Raw genomic sequence first — 19,289 nt, 5'->3', positions numbered from 1 at the left:
ATTCTGTATAGAAAAACTATTGATTTTTGTATGTTGATTTTGTATCTTGCTACTTTGCTATTTTTTTTGTTGGTTCTAGAACCTTCTAGTGGGACCTTTAGGATCTTCTAAGTATAGAATCATATCATCTGAAATAGAAATAATTTGACTTCTTCCTTTCCTATTTGTATCCCTTTTATTTTTCTCTTGCCTGATTACTCTGGCTAAGATTTTAAGAGCCTTATTGAATAGGAATGGTGCAACTGGATATCCTTGTCCTGTTCCTAATTTTGGAGAAAATGCTTTCAGTTTTTACCCACTCAGTATGATGGTGCTTTGAGTTTGCTACATATAGCTTTTGTATTTAGGTAAGTTCCTTTTATCCTTAGCTTCTTCAGGAGTTGCATCATGAAATAGTATTGAATTTTGTCAAAGCCTTTTTCTCATCCATGAGATGATTATGTGATTTTTGTTGTTTGCTCTATGTATGTGGCATATTATGTTTATTGATTTGCATATGTTGAACCATCCCTGGAATAAAGCCAATTTAATCATGGTGTATGGTCTTTCAGATGTGTTGTTGAATTTGATTTGCATCTCTGTTTGTCAGTGATATTAGTGTGTAGTTTTCTTGAGTTCTTACCTGATTTTGGTATCCAAGTGTTACTGTCTTCATAGGATTCAGTTTGGAAATGTTTCTTCTTTTTGAATTTCATGAAATATTTTTTTAGGTATATCCTTTATGTATTTTAGCACATTTTACCTTTAAAACAAATTTTGTGCAATATATCAATGTATCTCTGAGTAGTTAGTTGAACAGTGTTTTTTTAAAAAAAGACAACAAAAAAGCTAAGTATATACCTAAGCCGTAAGACTTACTTTCATGCCATTATCATCTGACTACTGAGGAAAAAAGACCTGAATTACAATAAATCTCAGCAAAATTTTCCAATTCATATTAGAAGGACTTCAATTTACAAAATCTTTTGAAAGGGCAATATCAATGCAATTCACATGAGAACATCTAGTTAATACACTTAACAACAATCCACAATTTTGCCATATGGTAGAACTTTCTACTGGTCTTTCAATTCCTTCAGCCTTCAGATTGCAGATTTGACTGTGATGGCAGAAATGGTGTTGTAGGTCCAGGCACCAACAGCCACTGTTTTCATGCAGGAACCACAGTGCCAGGTCCCCACAGCCCTCCTCTTCATCTTGGTTTTGCCACAGAAAGGACATGTCTACTTGGAGTGCTGGCTGATTTCAATTTTCTTCACCATTTTCCGGAAGGAGGCACCATAGCGGGTCCCACGATTCTGACTTTCTTAGTGCGTTTAGCCATGTCCCCACAACTTAGGCCTGAGACTGAAGAGCTCATGAGATATTTTGAGAAATATTATTATTAGTTTTTCTTTAAAGATCTGGTAAAATTCAGCTGTGAATATGTTTGGTACTAGGCCTTTTTTATTGGGACTGCTTTAATCTCGTGCTTGTACTTGTTATGTTTAAGTTTTCTATATCTTCTTCAGTTTTGATAGGTCATTTCATATTATCTAGAGGTTTGTTCATTCCATCTTGATTTTCCAATTTTTCAAAATGTAAAATTTCCAAAGAGTCCTTAATAATTCTCAGAATTTCAGTTACTGCTCTTTTAGTATCTCTTTTTTCATCCCAAATTTAATAACGTGTGTTTTCTTTCTCTCTTTTGTTTACCTTGGTTTGGGGTTTATAAATTTTGTTTATCTTTTCAGAAAATCAACTCTGTTTCACTGATTCTTTGTATTGTTCCCTTAGTTTCCATTTTAATAATCTCAGCTTTAATATTTATTATTTCTTTCCTTCTATTAGTTTTAGGATTGGTTTGTTCTTGGTTTTCTCAGACTTTGAGATACATGATTAGGCTATTTATTTGCACTCTCTTTTCTCAATGTAGGTGCTCATAACTACAAACTTTCCTCTTAGAATTGCCCTTACTATATCTAAGAGATTTGGGGCTATGTTTTCATCATTTGATTATAAGAATTTTTCAGTTTCTGTCTTAATTTCTTCAATGATTTACTCATCATTCAAAAAAAATATTGTTCAATCTCCATGTATTTGTATATTTTCTGTAGTTTTTCTTGTTCTTGACTTTTTTTTTTCTTTTTTTGGTACCAGGGATTGAACCCAGGGGCACTTAATCACTGAGTCACATCCGCAGTCTTTTTTTATATTTTATTTAGAGACAGGGTTTCTCTGAGTTGCTTAGGGCCTTGCTAAGTTGCTTTGAACTCACAATCCTCCTGCCTCATCTTCCTGAGCCGCTGGGATTACAGGTGTACCCCACTGCGCCCTGCTCTTCTGAGTAATTTTGGCTTGACATCTGCTTCATCTGACATGAAAGTGGCTACTCTTGCTTGGTTTAGATTCTGTTTACTTCGAATACCGTTTCCCTTCCTTTGACTTTTAGTCTGTGAATGTTTTTGCCTCTGAGGTATTTCTTGGAGACAAAATGCAATTGAGTCTTGTTTTTTAAACTATTTTGCTAGTCTGTATCTTTAATTGGAGAATTAAAATATTTACATTTATGACATTACTTGCTGTCATTTTACTTCTAGTTTGAGCCATTTCTACTTCTCATTTGCTTATTTATTTTTTAATGTGATTTATTATTTTCTTGCTCTCTTGGAGCTGTTTATTTTTCTCTTTTGTATGGTGATATTTAAATAGTAAGAAAAGGTCTTACATATTTTATCCATGCTTTAACTTATCCCATGTAGTTTTACAGTTCTGGTGCCATTTTTATCTCTGATGAAGGATTTCCTTTATCATTTTTCATATTATGAGCCTACTGGTTGGTAAATGACTTCAACTTTTATGTGAAAGAGAAAAATAATTTTGCCTCAGTTTTGAAACATTTATACTGGATATAAAATTCTGGCTTAATCAATGTTCTTTGTGTATTTTAAAGATTTGTTCTACTGCATTCTTGCCTGAATTGTTTTGATAAGAGATATATTGTTTTCTTTATCTTTATCACATTTTTTTTTCTTCTGGCTACTTTAAAAATTTACCGTTTACCACTGATTTCGAGCATTGTGTTTATGATGTACCACCACAAGTGTATTTTTCTTCATGTTTCTTGTGATTTAGTTTCATTCAGCTTTTAAGACCTGTAAATTTATAATTTTCTTTAAATTGGAACAATTATAGTCATAATGTTTTCAATTTTTTGTTTTCTTTTCTCTTTCTGGGACTTGAATTACAATGCATGATGAACGACTTGAAGCTGTGCCACAGCTTACTCACAATATGTTTATTTATTTTTTTAATATTTTTGAGAGAGAGAGAGAGAGAGAGAGAGAGAGAGAGAGAGAGAGAGAGAGAATTTTTTAATATTTATTTTTTAGTTTTCGGTGGACACATATGTTTATTTTTATGTGGTGCTGAGGATTGAACCCAGTGCCCTGTGCATGCCAGGTGAGCATGCTACTGCTTGAGCCACACCCCCAGCCCTACAATATGTTTATTTAAAAAAATATCTTTTTAAAAGAATAGTTTTCTTTTTAAAATATTATGTTTCATTTTGTATAGTTTCTATTGCTCATTGAATACAGTGGTTTGTTTGGTTATAGAAATTTTTTTTCTGCCCGAATTTACTGATTTTCTCTCCATGTGGTATTAGCTATGCCCCTTTGTTTCTTATATTTCATTTAAAATTTATAGTTAGGGTGCAGAGGCTTGATTACATTCAGATTAATTTTTTAAAATAAGGATACATTATAGGTAGTGTTATGTACTTCTATTAAAAAAAGCACATAATATCTGGGCTCTTCTTTGTGATCTCAACAGTTTTTGACAATCATCACTATGAGTTCATACATCAATTTACTTCTGGCAGATTCTTCATGAATGACTCATGGAATTTTTCTTGAGTTCTTGTTTTTTTAATAAAATATAGTCTTCAATATTTATATTTAAATATTAATTTTGCTATATGTAAAATCTTTGGCTTCCTTCCTTTTTTGAACATCTTAAATACACCATTCCATTTTCACTTGGCACAAAATGTTGTTAAAATGTCTCATTTCAATCTGGTATCTTTTCCCTTTTAAATGACTTGATTATTCTTATCTGGGAGTAGAATAATTTTAAAAATTTTATACTCCTTCTCCAGTTTCAACTACTGTTCTCAGATTGGTCTTTGTTACTTCACAATTTATATATTTTTAGTATTTTTTTGTTCATTGTTTGATGGTGTTGTCAGAATTTTCTTTGTCTCTTGCAGATAATGTAGATATAATGTAGATAAGTGTTCTGTTCTGTGGAGTTAAAATTTTGGTTCATAAAGATATGTTGTCATTCAATTGTCTGTGGGTTTTTAGTTTTGTTATATACTCTTTATAAGGAGAGGGGACTTTCCAGGAAGATTCACATGTAAGTGTAGGCTATCAGGTGTGTTTCTTCAGAATCCTTCCACTAGGTTTTACAAATCTTATATGTAAGTTTTTGTTGGCCTTTTAAAAAGTTTTTTCTTTTTTTCCCCCCATGATTTGTAGGATACTTTGGTCTGCATTGATGTTCCTTACTTGAGTCACTTCTGTTGGCCAACCACAGTCTGTACCCATCTCCCTCACTCAGGTGTATGGAGAATCCTCTATTACCCAGTGTGGTTAAAGATGTTATTCATAGGTTCATCTTTTCCACTCTCATATTTTCTCTGTTTAGTTTAAGGATTTGGAAATTTAAACTTCACTCTGCTGTTATGGTCAGTCATAACATTGAAAGTTCAAGGCTTTCAAAAAATTTACAGAAGTGTTATTACTTCATAAATATTACTAAATCATTATGGAACTTGCTTTTCTTAGACTTAGTTTTTTAAATTTATCAATGTTGGCACATATATATTTGTATGAATACATAATTTCTTTTTGATATTTTCCCCTGTATCAATATATCACATTTAATTTACCAATTTACTTGTTCATTTGCATTTTCTCTAGCTCAAATTTTTCACAGTAACAAGACTGCAATAAAAATTCTGATATATTTCTGCTATCACTCATGTATGAGATTGCTACAGTATTTATTTATAAAAATATATCTTTAATCTTTTAAAGTGTAAATAACATGAAGTCTTTGTAAATTAAATATGGTATACAGGTGTTACATGCCTGAATTATCTGAGATTCTGGTCTTTTTGAGTTTTACAAAAGCTCTTCTACTTTTTGATAGCTGTTCTTTTAGATTGTAAAAAATCACAGCTTATCAAATAAACATCCCATTTCCTTTAATAAAGTTCCTGGAAACTTCTACCTTTTCCTTCAAAGGCTCAATAGACACATAAACACATACACAACCTCTGTGTTGGTAGTTTTCTGTTTAGTTTAGTTTGTTCCAAACCAAATAATGTAGAGAAAACAAGGAAGGATACCCTGGTTTCCCTTTCAGGTTTTCTATTCTATGTCCTTGGAGTTTCTGATAGGCTCTCAGAAGTCCCAACTGGACAGCTTTGCCTTAACTGAAATAAAGTTTTGGTTTGTAAAATATTTATTAACAAATAGTGAGCCTGCCTCTTTGGTTTGGAGGCTTATGCTTTCCTTTGGGTTAAGTAATTTAAGAACGCTAAATTCAATTCCTTGAATTTCCTGTGTATTCTGCTGAGGAAGAAGGGATCGTAGTTTTTAGAAATGCTCTAGGCAGCTGTGACTGTCCTAAATTAGGCTACATAATGTTTCTATTTTCAACCAATTCAGTGTTTTACTAGTATATTTGTTTGTTCATTCATTTGAAAGACCTTTGTATGGAGTGCCTGTTGTGTGGCAGATATGGTAGGGCTAGAGGATAAAGAGGAGGAGAAGGAGGAGGAGGGTGAAAGTAATGATTCTGATCACAATGGTGCTGTGCATAGATGTGTTTCCTTTTTATAACTTTAAAAAAATTCATTTTTTAGTTGTATTTGGACACAATACCTTTATTTGTCTTTTTTTATGTGGTGCTGAGCATTGAACCCAGGGTCTCTTGCTTGCTAGGTGAGCACACTACCACTGAGCCACAACATCAGCCCCTGGAGGGTGTTTTTAAGTTGTATGATGACTATATTACATTCAAAACATAAATTTAACTGTTCATTCATATTTAAGTTGTTTCACAGGTTTATTTATTTTTCTAGATATTTATATATATCAACTACTCTTATCCTTATGATAGCCCTATTTGGTTGGCAATATTGTTCTTTCCTCCATTTTACAGATGGTGAAGGCACAGAGAATTAAGTGATTTTCTCATAAGTACAAATAGAAGGTGAACCTTGGGTTTCATCCTAGGCAAACTGGCTCCAAAGACCCCGTGCTCAAGACTCCTTCTTTCTCTACCTGTCTCAGAAGTAATCCTAAGGAGTTTACAATAGAGGGGCCCTTCATCATAGATACGCCAGACAGAAGAAGGGCCAGCTTACCTCTGCAAGGTAGGACAAAGTCTGCCAGGGAAGATTTCTTGTTTTGAAGGATACGTAGGAATCAGTTGAGATCCTTTGAAAGGGATATTTGCAAATACCTGCACTGATGGGTCATGCTGGCCACATGAACTCACATTCAGCATGGTGGTCCACGGGAAAGGACTACTCCCCAGGGTGAGTTCATTTGGGGTCATAAGTTCAGGTTCTGCCACTTCTGAGTCTCATGGTCTTTGAGCAGTCACTTAGCTCTCCTGATGTGGTCCTTGCTTAACAACCTCACACATTGATTTCAGTCTCAAAGGGAATAATTAATGTAGAAATTTCTTGTAAATTGCAAAGTGCTAGGAAACTATAAGAGACTGTTACCATTCCCAGGAAAGGAAAAATAAGGCCCAATGTGTCTTGTGTTTTGGGGAAACATGAATTATGACTCTATGCTTTGCTATAGTGATTGCCTAATAAAACTGGATTTAATTTTTTTAAGTTCCAACCTTGAGTGTGTCAAGTACCATGTGTCACTGTGAATTCTTGCTATACAGTGTTGACTGATGGGCCAGAGATTTTCCAGCGGACTGAGGATATGCTTCTCCATGCCATCTAGTATTGATGTACTTTCTTCTTCCCAAGGTAGAAAGGGTCTGTCCTATCCAATGGATAGAGCTGGATCACTAAAACAGTCACTAGAATGGCCCTATCCACCACAATGGTTGTGTTCATTAACTCCACAAATTGAAGCAGGGATTTCCCCTAAAATAATTCTCAGAAACTAGGGACAATAAAATTGAGCTGAGGGTTTACCCGGAGAGGATTTAGTAGAATAGCTCTCTTGTTCCAAGGTTTCATGAACAAAATTCCGACTCGAGTTTCTTAAATCTAACATTCTCCACCAATAATGATTTGAGAAAGACTCAAGAGCTCCAATCTCTTGATAATGAAGAGCAAAAATTAAAATAGTTACAGAGATTTCTCCAAGTCCTGGGTACCTTCAATTTTCCAAGATCTCTCTTGAAATGGCTATGTGCCATTCATATCATGGAAAATTTAGCAGGGCACGGGGTATCTATCTGGTTTTAGTTTGCTGAATCCAGAGGAATCCAGTCCTTGAGTGACAGGTGATTTTGACAGGGAGGTGTCCTTCTATCCAGCTCTTGGTATGAGACTTGACCCCTGTGTCCTACAGGAGTCAGAGATTGTTTCCTTCTGTGGAGTCCACCCCTAGGTGAGATCACAGTGAGGAAGCCCCTAGACCTGAAGGTCTAGAGCTCAGTGTGTCCTTGTGCTTACTGGGGAGCTCCTTCATTCTAGGTCTGTGACCGCCATGTGTACCAGAGAAGAGAAGCAATGACATGTCTTTGGTGCTCCATCAAATTAATTACCTAATTTCACAACCCCCTGTGACTTCTAAGCTTAGCAGGTCACTGCTGTCCTGTCCTTCACCACCTGGTCACACCCCTTACTCCCCTTAATCTTGGGGGAAACTCAGTCTACTTCTTTCAGATGTTTCTAGTCAAAGAGTGGCTCCAGCGTGTCATCTGTTTCTGTCTTGCCCTGGCTGCTTATAAGGCTGCCCGGATTGCATAATCCATTTAGAGAAGCTTCCACACTGTTGACTAGTTTGGAAGACTGCTGTCCTTTTTAATTTTTGGTGTATCAGGGATTGAAACCAATGGCACTTAACGACTGAGCCATATCTCCAGCCCTTTAATTTTTTTTTTTTTTTTTTGTGGTGCTGGGGATTGAATCCAGGGCCTTGTGCATGTGAGACGCTCTACCAACTGAGCTATATCCCTAGCACCTCTTTTTTAAAGTTTGAAACAGGGTCTTGTTGTTTAGGGTCTTCCTGAGTTGCTGAGGCTGGCTTTGAACTTGTGATCCCTCTGCCTCAGCCTTCCAAGCCTCTGGGATTACAGGTGTACACTACCATGTCTGGTAGACTGCTGCCTTTAACTAAGCAGGTCCTAGATTTTACCTGACAAAGCATCGGACTTACAACATCCCAGACTTTGAAGTTCAGAGGAGCTCCCCTGCTTTCTAGTAATTTGTGCTTAATTGACCTCATGGCTGATATAAATTATCCACTTAAAATTTCTCTGTCTTTGCTCAAGTTCTTGTCGTAGATTTTGTTGCTTCAAGTTATGTGGTTTGAAATTCATTTTACTTTGAATGTCTAATTTATTGCATGGAAATAAATGATATATAACCTTGATTATTTGGATTCATCTTAGCTCACATCTGAGTTGAAGCCTTGACCTGCTCATATCCGTAGTTCTTAGGAGCCTTAAAGGCAAGTAGTTATTGACACAAGTGCATTTGAGAGTACACCCACCCTGAGCCAGTGTGACCTTCTGTTTACCTTCTGTTCTCAGATTATGGCTCTGGGTGACCTCCCTGCTTGCTCATAGTCAGAGCCTAAGTTGCCCTTCATATTTATCTCCTGTGCTCCTCTTTCTCACTCCACTCTTCTTCCAGCACACCAACCTTCGTGTGGTTGCCCAACCCACTAGGAGTTCACGGCCTGAACACCTTCACACTCCCTTCCCAGGCCTGCATGCTTCCCTTTGGCTGTCCACAGGATGATGCTGTCATCTCCTCAAGTCTTTGCCTAAAGTCACCTTCTCAGGGATTTGTCCTGTTACCATTTATTCATCTAAAATTGCCACAGCTTCCCCAGAACCAACCATTCCTTCTTCTGCTCTATTTTACCCTACATCCCTTATCACCATTGGATTACCCTCTATTTTGTTTATATATATTCCTCCCAACTAGAATGTAACTCTTAAAAGGGAAAAAAATGATCTGGTTTGTTATATCCCCTGTACCTGAGCAAGAGCTTGGCATGAGCTAAGGCAGAGTAAATATCTTTTAGTAAATGAATGAATAGGCTTTAGATCCTCTAATTATATAATGAATATCAGTTGAAGGTATTCCCTTCTTTTGTAACATCTCATAGAGTAAAAATTAAATGTCTTTAACTTAACATGGAAACAACACAAAATCTCATTTTCCCATAGATATATTTTCAAGTATCCTTTAATTTTTTTATAAAACATTTTTTTCCTGGCAATTAAAGTAATACTGAATCATTGTAGGGGGTTCAAAAAAGAATGACCCTTTAAAATTACTAATAATCCCATAGAGTTAACCTCTGCTAGCATTTTGATGTAATAATTCCTTCCAGACCTTGAAACACATGCATGTGCATATGTAGCATGTGTATGTTCCCACACCCTCACTTTTCTATGAATGCATAATGATGTGCATTTGCATGTATTTATATATATAGGTGTTAATGTTGGGGTTATATAATATTTAATTTTATCATGTACTATGCCAGAAACATACTGTGTATCATTGTTTGTTTTTCTAAAACATTATGTTCAGAGGTCTATTAATATTGTACTATAATCCATCAAATTATAATTTTTTTGTGTCTTTACTATGTATTTGATTTTAGGTTTTTAAGAACTCTTTTATCCTTTAAATTGTTTTGTGTGTACATTTTACTTATGTACAGTTTTCTTCAAGTTTGATTTTTGTCTTTATAATTTTTAAAAATGTCATCTTCTTGACTTTAAGTGGTTTAGTATCACCACCTTTTTACCTGTAATTCCTTGGTTTTATCTGTGTCTTACCTACTTTGTATTTTCTAAATTATATCCCCTTTATATTACACACACACACATACACACACACACAATTTGAGAAGTTTAGTTTTATTTTATGTTTTCTTTCCACATTTTCATCAGTACATTACAGTTGTACATAGTGGTGGGCTTTGTTGTTACATACTCCTACATGCACACAATGTAGGGATATAATTTGATCCAAATCACTCACCAGCACTTTCCCTCTCTCTCCGCTCCTCCCGCTCCCTGGTCCCTTTTTTCTCTTCTACTGATTTCCCTCTGATTTTCAGAAAATTTCCTCCACACTTGCCACTTTCTTTTCCTTTATTTCTCTGGCTTCCACATGTGAGAGAAAGCAGAGGACCCTTTACCTTTTGAATTTGGCTTATTTTGTTTAACATAATGTTCTCAAGTTCCATTCATTTTTTCTGTTCATATTTTGTAGCATGTTTTTTCTCATGGTCAAGTGGGCAACAGCAGGAGTGTGGCCCACTCCTCGTCTCTTAGCATTTTATAGTGACCCTCTCAGAAACCCCTGGTTGAAAGAGCACGTTCAGAACAGTGGTGGTCTTCCCCATCTGGCTGATGAGGTTTCAAGAGCCCTCTGGCAACGTGTTCCCAGCCATCTCTTCCTGAAGAGAGGAAAATTCCATATTCCAGAGTGTCTGCCTGTGTGGCCTCTGGTGTGAGAGTGTGGGAATGTCAGCCTCTCACCCAGTCTAACATGGAGGTCAGGGGAACAAAGGCTTCAGTGGGCCTTGGGAGCTGCCCATGGAGTCTGTGTGGTCAGCATGCTGGCGTCATTTCCTCCTCAGCCTCTCTCTCCACCACTCTGACTTTAAGCTTCCTACTTGCTATGGCTTGAGTGTGTCTCCCAGAATCCATGTGTTGGAAAACTTAATCCCCAAAGTCACATGGTAAAAGTATTTGGAGATGGAACTCTTAGGAGGTGACGGAATCCTGAGTGCTGTGCCTTCATTGAATGGGCAATTCATTCATGGATTAGTGGGTCATGGCATGAGTGGCTTTGTTATAAAATCGTGCTTTCTGACACACACTTGCGCTGTCTTGCCATGTTTTGATGTAGCCAGAGGCCTTCACCAGAGGACAGCATATTCATGTTGGACTTCCTAGCCTGCAGAATCAAGACCTAAATAAACTCTTATTCTTTATCAATCACTCCATCTGTGGTTATAGTAACAGAAAACAGACTAAGACATTGCTGATTTTTTATTGGGTAGGGGTAAAATGTTGGAGTCCTTGCAGCTCCTAGTTAGGCCCAAGGAACAGCTGGATGTGACTTCTATTTGCCTTAGGGCCAAGCGGATCTGAGATCCTTGTGGATCAAACAGACCTGCCAACATTGCAGCATCAAAGAAGCCAGTTTCTTAAGAGAGAGATGGCTGTCTAATTGATCCTCTGTCTCTGTACCTCAGTCTTCCAACCATGGTCTCTGCACTGCAGGAGTACTGTTCCCCTTGATTTCAATGTGTTTCCTCTGGACCCTGAAGGACTGTCTCCCTCCGTGGAAACATTTCCTCTTTCACTACCTGGCTTCTTGTATATTCTCTGAAGTCAGCTTTCCTTCCATCTCTCTTCAGAGAAGACTTGAATATCTGGGCTCAGCTCCACAGCCAAAAGGCATGTCAATGAGACTCTAAACGTGGGGCCCAGTCACAGGGTAAGCGTTCTCTCCATAAGAGCCTCTGATAGCCTGTGGGCCCAATGATTCTCAGGATTTCAGTCAATCAGCAGGTCAGTCTTTCCTGGACTGGTTGAAAGGTTACCCTTGATCCAGACACATGGGCGCTCAGTTGTAGGGATTCTGATGGTGGAAATATATAGGGAAGCATTCCTCTGGTGTGCAAACTCCCAGGGGGGGAGGGGTAACAGGCACCCTGTTTCCCATGCTTAGAATGCTCTAGAGTTTCTCCTAAGAATTAGTAAGATAACTAATAAATATGCAACGTCTACCTGCTGTGGTGATGCCCTGCATGAGGAGGCTGTGTACTAGCATCTTATCAACCTTGGCTGTGATCTCAGGCACACAGCTCCTGGGAATAAAGGAACTTGCTTGCCAGACAATACAATGTTTCACAAAGCCCTGGTGCTCCTGGACCTGCTGGCCTAATGGTAACTCCAGACAATGGACTTTCTTGAGAGCTGCCCAAGTCTCCTAACATTACATATTGTAAATGTAAAATGTAACTGCAGAATAAGCAACCTTGCTGATATAATAGACAATAATGTAGTTATGGCATTAAAGACCTAATGTAACCTATTGGTAAAAATAATTGTGGCTGCTTGGATGAGTAGCCATCTTTCCTGTCTCTACATTTTGTCTCTGTGTCTTTTTATTTCCCTTACACTTTAGTAGATTTCTTGACAATACTGGTTCATCTGAAGCACTCATTTTACTCCTTGGTGTTGCCTGATAACATAAACTCTCCAAGACGAAAGACCTGATACGTTGGCAGGAGACCTGGATTTTAAAACGCACATTTTTCTCTCAAATTTAAAATATCAAGCCCTCTTCTTTCCAGCTTTGTGGATGCAAATATTTTGGCAAAGGTCAGGGTGGACTGGTGCCTAGATTTGCTTGGCCTCAAGGAGAACTGGCTTGTGCAGTAAGAATCTGCTCCTTCCAGATCTGATATAAAGGTACCATTAGCTGTAAAATCTGCAGTCAAAGGTAGCACCCTCTGGCCAGCATTCTATCTACTTGGACGTTCCAACCTACCGCAAATCACCTTTAACCTTGATTCTCTATGTCCGGAGCAGGATGATTATCTCACAAGACCCATCACTAGGCCCAGCCAAGGGCTGACAGGCTTGCCTAGAGCTGAGGGGCCACTCCTGTAGGTAGTGCATGGCCTTGGTTGGGAGTGAGGTTGATTTCAAGAATTTGCCACAGTTTATAAGTGAATTTTATTGCCTCAACATCATTTTTACTTACTTGCCTTGTGTGCTTTCTTGAGGAGGAGGGAGGCTCAGAGTGCCACCAACGAGTGCAGGAATTACCTTGATCCTTGGGCACCCCAGGGATCCCACACTAGCTCATGGGTCCAGTAAAAGCAAAGCAACTTCACATATATTAGGGATCAAAACACTTAAATCCTGCCTCCTCCCTTTTTCAAAAATGGTAAATCCACCTGAGATCGTGTGCATTCTGAAGACAAAAGCTCCTCTTCTATTTTAAATAGCATTGTGGCTCACTTACAACCTGAAGTGTGAGAAATTTGCCAACTGGGGACCATAGCCAAAGGGCTTTCTTGCTCTCCGACTTCTTTGTCATAGGACTAGGTGTGTACTGCAGACTAACACCTCTGACAATTTTAACTAGATGGGCAAGGGTGGTTCAAGGTGGAACTTAATTTCTAGACTTTATGGTATAGTCATACCATGAAATGTTAAGCAGCTGCTTAAAAAGTATGCTTTTAGAGTTTTTTTTTGTGTGTGTGTTTTAGAGCTATTTTAAGACATGGAAAGAAGTTGATAGTGCAATACAAGCTGAAAAAAGGAGCAGGATTCCAAACTGCTTTTTCAAAACTGTGGATCCCAGTTTTGTTGTTTGCAAAACACATTAACACCAAAATATTGATAATATATTTTTGGGTGACTCCATTATATATTCTTTTCAAAATATTTCAAATATCTACAATGAATGTGAATTATTTTTGTAGTGAGAAAGAGACACATTATTGAATTAGCATAAGATTCAAAAAATTTTTATTGTTGAAATCAAATGTAAAATCTCCATCCACAGAGCCATCACCCAGCTTCCAAAATAGCCCAACTACTGACTAATCTTGTCTCATTTATGCCACCATCCACTCCCCTCCAGCCCATATGATTATTTTTTAATTAGTAGACAACTTTTTGAGAGCAGATTTTTGGTTTACAAAAAATGGAACAAACAAATACAGAGTTCAGAGTTCTCATACATCCCTCCCCAATCCAGTTTTCTCCATTATTAATGTCTCACATTAATGAAGATTTGTTACAACTGATGAACCAATACTGACATTTTTATTAACTACGTTCCCAAGTAGTTAATAAGAGGTTCAATCTCTGTTGTGTGGTTCTTTGAACCCAAGCTTCTCAGTCTACAATTTAGAGTGCATTAATCCCTAAGACTATAAACATCTAAACCAAATCATCCAGGTGAAGTCTCTTAGTTGCCTCCTCAATTCTATAGTTCAGGAACCAGTAAAGTGATAAAAAAAAAAGCCCTTTGGGAACTCTCTGAAAATTACAAATTTGTGAAAACAGCAGTCCTACTGAAATCTCCATGCCTGGCCGAGGAAAGCAACTGAGGCACTGGTTGGTGGCTAGAATGTGGGTGGGGCCTAGACCACAGTGGCTGGGCAGTAGGGAGCTGCAAGGAGAGCTGGGAACTTTCCCCAAGACTAACTGGAGCCGGAACCTACAAGGGGAATTGAATAAAATCATCATTCTGACATCCTAATTAAACTGAGGCTATCTGAGTAGTGGTGTGAAGGTGGGTAGGTTACTGTGGGCCATGACATCACCTGGCCCTGCAGCTATTTCCAAGACACCTGCCAGATGCTAATTAGTCAAGTCCTTTGGTTCTGGGAGCTAGGTGATAGCGAGGAGGGAGCAGAGGTCATACCCCTTCCCACTCCTCTCCCCTGCATCCCCTGGCCCTGCCCAGTACATTTGCAACAAGTCAGTTGAATTCTCTGACCTCTGCATCAAGCCCGCAGACTTACTCCCTAAATCTCTCAGGCTGTTCTTAGAGAGACCACGTTGACAGGCTGATATTCAGCAGTGTCGCCACCAAGCATTTACTGAGCACCTGCAGGTCTCTGCCTCAGGGCGCTGACCTCTCACTGTGGAACAGAAAGTCCCCGGAGAACAGTGTGGTCTGCTTCTCATTTGCTTATTTTCCAGGGCCCCAATCTGCCTTCACCTACCCTGTCTGTGACCAAAGGGACGTAGTTATTCATAGCACATGTTGTCAGGATTTCAGAGAGGCCATCAGTACTAGAATGGAATTCTGTTTCCAAGCTACCAAATACTTAGCTTGTTGTGATGCGTGGTCCCTCGGTGGAAGTCCCAGAGGGCCACTCCACTGCTGGCTTCTTCCTTCCATCTTTGTGGGGGCCCATATGCCGACATCAGTCATTTATCACCAATCGGGCTTCACACCTTCCCACCAGGAACCCCAAACTCAACCCAGGATCACCCTGACTCTTTTAAGTCATGGAATCTGCAAAAACCTATAGAAAAGGCCACGAAAAAACTCTAGAAGAGAAAAACGGGAGAAACTATGCCTGATTTAAAAACATGATTTTCATTAGAACAGGGTGCCGGGGAAGAGTTCCACCTAGAGCCTTGCATCCCTTTTAATGAAATTACTCATGAAAAAAAACAATAAAAATTGGGTCATAACAGATTTGCCCTGGATATTTACTCTGTGATTCATATGGTGCCAGGTATTTCCCACAGCTCATGGAGATCAACAGGATAACTGACTCTATTTCACACAGAAGGACATTGACCCCTGGAGTGGGACAAGTGACTTCTAGATCCCAGTCAGCAAGAAGCACAGTGGGTGCTCTGTCCAGCCCTTCCTGGACCCCGGGGCCATGTGCCTACCATAGGACGAATCCCGAGTGTTCCAGAGGAATTTCCATTAATGTGAGGACCTAAGGAACTGAACCAAGAACACTATGCAGAGGCTGGCAGGGTTCTGAGCCCAGGAGGGCTGGGGGGGATACCAGCTGGGACCCGTGTGTCACCTCTCCACTCATAGTTCCTGTGGGGTTGCCTGTCAGGCCACCAGGCATTCATTGGTCTAAACTGCCTTCTTGGAGGCTCCTTTGGGCACTCTGGTGACTGACATGACCTGTGGATCTCTTTCTTCCTGAGACAGAGCAAATCTATCAGCTCAGTCCAAGGGAGACCCTAACCTTCTCTCCTGGCTCAGAAACCCAGGACATGACCAAGCCCTGACATATTCTCTATGGAAATCACTCAGAGTTGACCAGAGAACTGCTTCCCCTAATGTTTTCTAGACCTCCTTTTCCTGCCAATCTCCATCATCTCTTCCCATATCCACTCAGGGGAATAATGTCACAACGGCAGACCAGAAGCAGGATGATAGGAGAGACCCTGGTCTCCCCCTTTCTTCCCTTGCCGTCACTTTCTGTAGTCTCTTCACATGCAGTAGCTACTGTCAAACTTTAAAACTTGGGTTGGGCCATGCCACTCTAATGCTTCAACGTCTCCAGGAGCATTTTGTACCACAGTAAAAGCCTCTCCTTCCCACTGACGCCACCTGGCATTGGTGGCCTTGCTCTTCTCCATATGCCAGAAGAGCTCCTGCTTTGGAGCCTTTGCATTTCTGTGCTGCCTCCTGGGCTGCTCTTTCTCCAGGTGTGTGCATGGTCTGCTATACCCAGTATGTGCTTGAACCAGGATGAGCTCTCTCTGCCTTTTACCTAATCTGAAGACCTTGATTTCTGGAATATTGGTAATATAGGAAAGAGTTTTGATTTGAACTTGATAAATTGTGTTTGTTTGACCTTATACATCTCCTGAGAACTCTTAGGGGTGATTCAACTATGGGTCAAGTGATTTGATTATCCCTCTCTTAAGTGATCCACTGAGGAGGGCAGGAATCTAGAATTTTTAGGAACAAAGTTACCATTCATTCAATAGACGCCTATTGAGCACTGACTAAGACAATGAGTTAGGAGGCAGGGAAAACAGAATAAAAAAGCATTCTTTCTCTCAGTGAGCTAGTTGACACAGATATTAAATGTCCATTTACATGATATTAAATTATAACTGTGATCAATGCAGTTAAGATAGAGTTGGTCAGGTCTAGGAGTTTCACCAGAGAAGAATTCTTTTTATTTGTTCTTTTTAGACATACATGACAGTAGAATGTATTTTGATATATTATATATACATGGAGTATAACTTAGGATCTGATTCCTGTGGTTGAACGTGGAGTTTTACTGACACATATGAAGATAGGAATGTTATGTCTGATTTATTCTATTGTCTTTCCTATTCCCATGCCCCTCCCTTCCCTTTATTACCTTTTCTAATCCAGTGAACTTCTATTCCCCATCTCCCTTATTTTGTGTTAGCATCTGCATATTGGAGAGAACATTTGGCTTTTGGTTTTTTGAAACTGGTTTATTTTACTTAGCTATGATAGTCTCTAGTTCCATTCATTTACTAGCAAATGCCATAATTTTATTCTTCTTTATGGCTAAGTAATATTCCATCGTGCCTATGTACCACATTTTCTTTATTCATTCATCTGTTGAAGGGCACCTAGGTTGGTTCCATAGCTTACCTATTGAAAATTGAGCTGCTGTAAACATTGATGTGGCTGTGTCACTGTAGTATGCTGATTTGAAGTTCTTTGGCTGTATTTTGAGGAGTGGGATAACTGGGTCAAATGGTGGTTCCATTCTAGATTTTCTGAGGAATCTCCATCCTGCTTTCTAGAAGTTTGCACCAATTTGTAGTCCTGCCAGCAGAGTAGGAGTGAACCCTTTCCCCTACATCCTCACCAGCATTTGTTGTTAATTTTATTCTTGATAATTGCCATTCTGATTGGAATAAGATGAAATCTAAGTGTTGTTTTAATTTGAATTTCTCTGATTGCTGGAGATGTTGACCATTTTTTCATATGTTTGTTGACAGTTTGTATTAGAGAAGGCTCCTGAGGAAAGGGACATTCAACTTCAGATATGACAGATGAGTTGGAGAGGTGTTAAATAGTTCTAATCAATTTCTGGCTCAATGGACAATAAAATTCAGTGAAGCAGACAGGAAGACCAGTGTGGGTAGATTGTGGGAAATAAGCTCTGTGTGAAGCTTCAGTTTGAGGTACATTTGAGACATTTAAGGGTTGGTATCAAGTATACAGTGGGGTATTATCAGATTTATCAAAGAGTTATACAGAAAGAAATGTGGAAATCAGAGGAGTGGTCTGGCTTTAGGTGTGCTTTTTTCTAGTCACCTGCCCTCTGTTTATGGTAACTGTGGTAATCTAGGTGCACATGAATACATTTGGAAAAAAATGTTGATAGAGAAGAAGAGCGGGTTTGGAGATAGAAGGAGGGGTTTCAACATTACAAACTTAAGAAGGACAAACTCGTCAAGAAGTTAGAGATTTTAGATTAGGAGGAAGAGCAACTTCAGTGAAGTTGAGGCAGAATTTTTTGCGTACTTGTTGCAACATTTTTGTAAGTCTGAAATCATTTCAAAATTAGTATAAAAAAATCACCACTTTGTTAGTGCTTATGAGGATGGAGGAGAGGCCAACCTCTTCGTCTTGGATACCTGCCCCCACAGGTCGGAGCCAGGCCTCATTTTCTTATCTTCTTCAAAGAGCCAATTTAATTCCTTGCGGTTGGTATGTTCCTCTTCATATACCTATAGATCATCTCTGCTTCTAAATCACTGTCATCTTAAGAAGTGAACTGTCATAAAAGGGTGACTCTTAACCCTTTATAGAGATATGCATGACTTCTTAGATATATGCAACTTTTAATACATTTTTAAGGAAATGCCACTGGTTTATTAAATGTATACTACATTTTGGTGTATCCCTACTTATTTATTTAAAAAAACCCAAATGAACATATATATATTTAATTGCGAACACTGGATAAATTACTATCAATTTATACCTATCAGGTTAGCAAGGCTTTATGGTAATAAGCAAACCATACTGCCCTACCCCTTCCAATCTAATGGTTTAAAAGAACAAAGATTTAGTTCTTACTCAAATACTGTATCTTTTTTTTGGATACTGGGGATTGAACTCAGGGGCATGAAATCACTGAGCATATCACCACCCTATTTTGTATTTTAGTGCCTTGCTTTTGCTGAGGCTGGCTTTGAACCCCATCCTCTTGTCTCGGTCTCCTGAGTCACTGGGATTACAGGTGTGTGCCACCGTGCCTGGCTCAAATGCTGTATCTTGTTCAGGTTGTCAGAGAGCTTGGCTCATATTTGCTCCATCTTGACACCTATTCCCTAAGTCACTGCAGCAGGGAAGGCACAGCTGCAAGTCAAGTATCAAAGCTCAGTCTCTGGACCTGGGAACCACACACATCCCCTTTGCTCACTCTTCCTTAGTGGCAGGTAGACACTGTTTATGTTTAAAGGAGTGTCCTTTCTGTGTAGGAGAAGTAGAGGAGGTCTAGGACAGTTTTGACCTATACCAGGTGATTCAAGGTTCTACCACAAGA

The 19,289-nt window shown here is 38.8% G+C and overlaps 1 pseudogene; it reads right to left on the bottom strand.

Annotated features, from left to right (window-relative positions):
- Nucleotides 1-1,055: 1,055 nt before the first annotated feature.
- LOC101968358 (large ribosomal subunit protein eL43 pseudogene) lies at nucleotides 1,056-1,324 on the bottom strand (annotated as a pseudogene).
- Between the last annotated feature and the right edge of the window lie 17,965 nt (nucleotides 1,325-19,289).

The sequence above is a fragment of the Ictidomys tridecemlineatus genome, chromosome 1, assembly GCF_052094955.1.
Source record: "Ictidomys tridecemlineatus isolate mIctTri1 chromosome 1, mIctTri1.hap1, whole genome shotgun sequence".
NCBI classification, from domain to species: domain Eukaryota; kingdom Metazoa; phylum Chordata; class Mammalia; order Rodentia; family Sciuridae; genus Ictidomys; species Ictidomys tridecemlineatus.
Note: the sequence above shows the minus strand (reverse complement) of the source record. Positions and strands in the feature narration are given on the sequence as shown.